General features: G+C 29.7%; 1 non-coding gene across 1 annotated transcript in view; it reads right to left on the bottom strand.

Moving 5' to 3' along the window:
- Nucleotides 1-6,045: 6,045 nt before the first annotated feature.
- Nucleotides 6,046-6,052, bottom strand: part of LOC111890565 (U6 spliceosomal RNA) — a 103-nt gene continuing 96 nt past the window's right edge. The window contains exon 1 of the small nuclear RNA XR_002849902.1: nucleotides 6,046-6,052. This exon is cut by the window's right edge and continues 96 nt beyond it. This is a non-coding gene — a small nuclear RNA (U6 spliceosomal RNA).

Raw genomic sequence — 6,052 nt, 5'->3', positions numbered from 1 at the left:
CGACTCGTCGAGCCAGCTCATTGACTCGTCGAGTACCTTAAGTCAAATTCTCATTCAGATGTTTTAAGGCAGAACCCATGCCCCATACTCTAGATTTGACTTCCTAAGGCTCGATTATGATGTAAAGCTTCGATCTTTACGCTCATGCATGGCATATTTGTTCCATAATGCTAATTCAAGCTCCAACAAGGGATAGATGTACAAGATCTTATCTGTAGCTCAATAAATTTCGGGTCTTTGGACTCACAAGATCTCCTACACTCCATATCTGAGGTTTCAACCTCAGATCATGCTCAAAGGACTCAAATGTCACAAAAGGGACGGGATAAAACCCTAGAAACTCCCTAAACCAAGGTCTCATAAGGAAATGATCATGTTAGCATCTTTTTACCTCTAACTGAAGCAAAACTCTGTTGAACCTCTAGATCCAAAGCCACCTCTTGATCCAAGCTTCGATACTCTCCTCTTCTTCTTCAAAAGTACACTAATAACCACAAGATTAACTCCTCACTCACTCTCTCGCTCAAGCGGACGATTAGGGTTTCTCTCAAGGGTGTAAGGTGGCCGGTGAGGCAGAAATGAGGGCTTAAGGCACCTTAAATAGGTCACAAACTTGGGGATTTAGGATTTCCTCACACAGCGCCAACTCGACGAGTCGGTCATTAAACCCACGTGACCAATCCAACTCTACTCGACGAGTCGGACACACAACTCGTTGAGTCACTCATTAAATCCCAAAAATAAATAAGTAAATAAATGTAATACCTGGGAGTCGAATGTTACAAAAAAAACCCCATAAAATGATGATAAAGAGATCTAAGATGCTACTAGGCAAGTTTGAGACTTGCTTACCAAAAAATGATGAGGAAGAAATGAAGTCTCTGGATCTACTATCTTCTTCTTGAATCCTCAAGCTTCTCCTTCCTTCACAAGCTTCAAAACACACAAAGTTTCACTCACAAATGGCTCACAAGCTCACAAATGCACTAGGGTTTCTGAATCTAGGTTTTGGGACTTGGAGGCTGGAAATGAGGCCAGCAAGTGGGGATTAAGATTCTTAAATAGGGTGCATAACCCCGAAATTAGGGTTTCATTCTGGCATCTCTACTCGTCGAGTTGGGGGCTCTCAAATCGTTGAGTAGGTTGCTTAAAAGTCTGCATCCCTTCTAATCTCTACTCGACGAGTTTGGGGCTACCAACTCGTCGAGTTGCTTTATAAAAATGAATGAATTATTATTTAAATGCGTTCCAGGAACCAAACGTTACACTTAGGCTATCTTATTTTGTCCACCTAAAATCCTCATGACAATAATTGATGAACTGCAAAGATTACACTCTCTCCAGGAGGACACATAACCCGCCTCAGATTAACTCCATTCCCTCTTCATCACAACCTTACCCAAGGGGTGAAGTACAATCAGATTCAACTAATTGGCGAACCTTAACTGCTAATAGAAACGTTCTCCTAAATATCTGAAACATGATCCAAGGCCTTAAATAAAACTAAACCGATCTCCATCGATACACAACTAACCCGGTAAAATTCTCATTCCATAGGAGAATTCTAAAATCACCCAAAATATTGTCAGAACCCTGAACAGATCAAGGGTAGAGCACTGGCAAAATAGCGGTAAAACTGAACCGATCTCCATCAATGCGCAACTAAACCAGTATAACAAGTTATACTGACGACCATACTGGTGGAGCACCTAATCTATAGTTCAAGGGTAGCGGGTAGGGTGGGGATGTGCGAGGTCCTTTTAATTAATAAGATAAATAAATATAAATTTGAGAAAAGAAAAAAACAAATAAGAGGATAAAAAGAAGTTAGTTTCATCTTTTTACATTCATTTAACATAGCTATATGGATGGTAACTGCCAAAAGGATGAAACCTGATGAATTTTGCAACCATAATGACAATTGGAATCAATTTCTCAAATATAGTATCAAAATTCAAATAAATGCATATCATATATAAGCCAAATATGTAATTTAATCTATACGCTTTAAACAATAATTTGTTCACCATATGTCTTGAATCGAAAAATAATTCATAATCTGTTTGATTTTCTCCGATTTGTCTTTTCCTAATTTACCAAACGTACACTTAAAAAGTAATTTGTCATTTTGTCCTTAGAGGGAAATAATACGATTTAAAAAAGAAAAGTATTTATTTATTTATTTATATTTTTTTGAACGGCGAAAGTATTTATTTTTCTATGTTTTAATTTTCTCAATTAGATTTTGTTTGACCATTTTTATCAGGAAAGAGCAAATGCCATAAAATGGCCATTGCTTTGCCTTTTGATCGATATTTGTTTTATGATATTTATATTTTATCATAATAACAACCTGCCTCAAAATTCTTAAATTTTGACCGATTAACAAATAGGATAATCCCAAAAAAAAATCTGATATATTGAGATGTTTAATTTGATTGTTTTTTACTGAAAATAAAACAAAATAATAACGACTATCACAACTAAGTCAGTTACAACTTGCAACTTGCGAATTACCAAAAATAATAAAATATGGTCGCCAATATTTAAAAGGAAATCTTGAACGACCTGCGAGATACCAAAAATATGGTTTGATGATATTTAAAAGGTACTATATTTCCACTTGTATGTTCTCTCCCTCCACTTAACAAAAATATAATTTTCCTTTTATGCCTTTGAAGACTACCATCGTCAAAACTCTCTTCTTGATATCCATCCCTTAAATAGATTTCATCCATTATTTAGATTTTGTTCTAAATTTTAAATTTGATTTTGATCTATATTTTAATTTTGATTTTATACGTTTGATGTGTTTGGTTTCCTAGGCAAACTCTTAATTGGTTTTATTTCCTTTATTTCCTTTTATTTTTGTTTTATTTTAATTTTGATTATATATATATATATATATATATATATATATATATATATATATATATATATATATATATATAATTGAATTTTGAAATTAAAAATAAATAAGAAAATCATGTAGATGTAATACCAACACAACACATACATAATATAATTAGAATCAGCTAAACATCTTTGTTTGATTTATTAAATCCAACTATTCGATACAACCACTAGCGAGTCTAAAATGGAAAACCACATGTTTCAATAATTTTTCTATTTAAATTCAAAAATTTTAATTGATAAGGTAGGTTCTAAATATTCTGTAATGTAGGTCCCTAAAAATTTCTATAGAAATTTTAGATAAATTAAAAAAATTAAGTGGGTCCTAGGACCCACCTTCCATACACCTAGCCTCACCACTGGATACAACAACTTATTACACCGTGTTCTTAGGCATCGAGATATGTCATACCATACACTAATAAAAAAAATTATGTATTTTATTCATAGTCTAACCAGACATTACGGTTACAAATAAATATATTGATCACCGACCACAATTTGACTTAGTGGTTCTTACAATGTAGAACTTTGAACAATTTTGGATATATATTAGTTTGAATATTTTTGTTGGGAACATATTACCCGAATAGGGTGAGTATTTGTTACCGCCGCTATTGTATCACGATAACTAGTATTTAAAATCATGGTCCATGGCCGCTATTTTATTTTTTACTGCTATACAAGCATAGATTACACCAGTAATAAAATTTAATTTTTTTATTAACGTATTACATGACACTTAATAAATTAAATGATAATCTTTAACCTCATCTGATAATAACAAATCCTATGGCATTGATATCACATTTATATGATTTTTATGTAATTTTTGCTTAACATTTTAAATACTGTTGTTATATATATATATATATATATATATATATATATATATATATATATATATATATATATATATATTGTGTGCATGTATGACTGATTCTGGACCAATCATTTTAGTTATTTTAAGAAAGTAATTAATGCATATTACATGTTGAAAATATAATGAATATTAATTACATCTTCAGCATTTAATATGCATTAATTACTTTCTTAAAATAACTAAAATGATTGATCCAGAACCAGTCATACATGCATACAATAGATAGTGAAAACATTTGAACCTAACTATATATATATATATATATATATATATATATATATATATATATATATATATATATATATGCACACAATAGATAGTGAAAACTCTCTCTCTCTCTCTCTCTCTCTATATATATATATATATATATATATATATATATATATATATATATATATATATATATATATATATATATATGGTTAGGTTCATGTGAGAGGGCCTAATTTTGTGAGACCGTGAGACGTATACTTTTATTTTTTATATTTTTTTTAGTTAATTCAAGTTCCGAAAATAATATTTAAAAAAAGAATTTTTTTGATTTTTCCATTTATTTTGCATTTTAAAATTATTTTTAGAATATGTACAGTGTAATATTCTATTTAGAATATTTCACGTATTTTTCAAAAAAAATAGAATTTTTTTTTTATTTTTTATATTTTTTTTAGTTAATTCAAGTTCCGAAAATAATATTTAAAAAAAGAATTTTTGGATTTTCCATTTATTTTGCATTTTAAAATTATTTTTAGATTTGGTCTCACGGTCTCACAAAATTAGAATGATCTCAAATGAACCTGAACCTATATATATATATATATATATATATATATATATATATATATATATATATATATATATATATATATATATATATATATATATATATATATATATATATATTATTTCAACAATATATACATAAAATCAGAATTAATATAAAACAAAAATATAAAAGAGAAAATAAAAAGAAAACCAAATAAGAACCATGTTGAAAAACCAAAATCGTGATTGTGGATTTCCAAATTTAAGTGTATAAAACTCAAAACCGTGGGACTAAATCAAGTTAATTAGTTAAGGATCATAACTATAAAAGGGTTTTGATGGTCGGTGGTTTTAAAGGGTATAAATGGAAAAACATAATTATATTAAGTGGATGGATAAAAAAAACTAAGTGGAAATATCAACTCCCTTCAAGGGAAATCTAGAAATTTTTACAATCCTACAATTCAACATCAAAGGGATAATGACTTAGGAGGGTAATTTGGTTTTTAGTTTGTTCGTATTAGGTCACTAAGGTTTTTTTGTGCGTATTAGACCAATATGGTTGTTATTACCAATATGGTTTTTAGTTTGTTCGTATTAGGTCACTAAGGTTTTTTTGTGCATATTAGACCAATATGGCTGTTATTACCATTTAGAAATAGTCATTTTTACTGGTTTTCTTCATGTTTAACCGGTAAAAATGACTATTTCTAAACGGTAATAACAACCATATTGGTTTAATACGCACAAAAAAACTTTAGTGACCTAATACGAACAAAATGGAAACTTAATTACCCTCCTAAGTCATTAACCCTAATTATTTAGAAAACAGTCTTACTAATCAATGTGAGTGACTTGTTTGACTGAAAATAGTTGCTTCTATTTAAACTTATCAGACAACCCTTCCAGAATTTCCAAGTTCAAAAACTCATATGATTGATGATCTTTATTACATAAATATGCAACATTTTATCAATAACTTTTTTTGTCATTTAAATGTTTACATGAACACATCCATATATACAAAAACAATCTCGCTTTGATACCTCCCATCAATGTCTACATTTGATAACGAATGGAAATATAAAACCAACAGGGACTTGCAAAGGATGCCTATTATGAATTATTTTATAAACAACAAAATCACAACATGAACTAAGAAACTGAAGTTGCAAAATGAATAAAAAATCAGCACATAAACAAACACATACAAACTATATACAACACATAAACAAAAGTTTATAAAGCATGAAACTTAATGACAAGAAAAGTAAAAAACTTAAAGGAGACTTTATAGAAAGAAAGATCACCCTTACTTGCCACAAATGGTTGAAGACATCAACAAAAAGATCAATCTGACATGGAATCCACATGTTGTCTGATCATGATTTCAGTAGTTCATCTACTGAAACGTAACAATTGCAATTGAACTCTATTAGCATTTGAAAAGGGAATTAGGGTTTCAGAGAAGACGACGAAGTGTTTAAATTTTTT

Source organism: Lactuca sativa, chromosome 6 (genome assembly GCF_002870075.4).
Source record: "Lactuca sativa cultivar Salinas chromosome 6, Lsat_Salinas_v11, whole genome shotgun sequence".
In the NCBI taxonomy this organism is placed as follows: Eukaryota; Viridiplantae; Streptophyta; class Magnoliopsida; order Asterales; family Asteraceae; genus Lactuca; species Lactuca sativa.
This window is presented reverse-complemented; position numbering and strand designations above follow the sequence as displayed.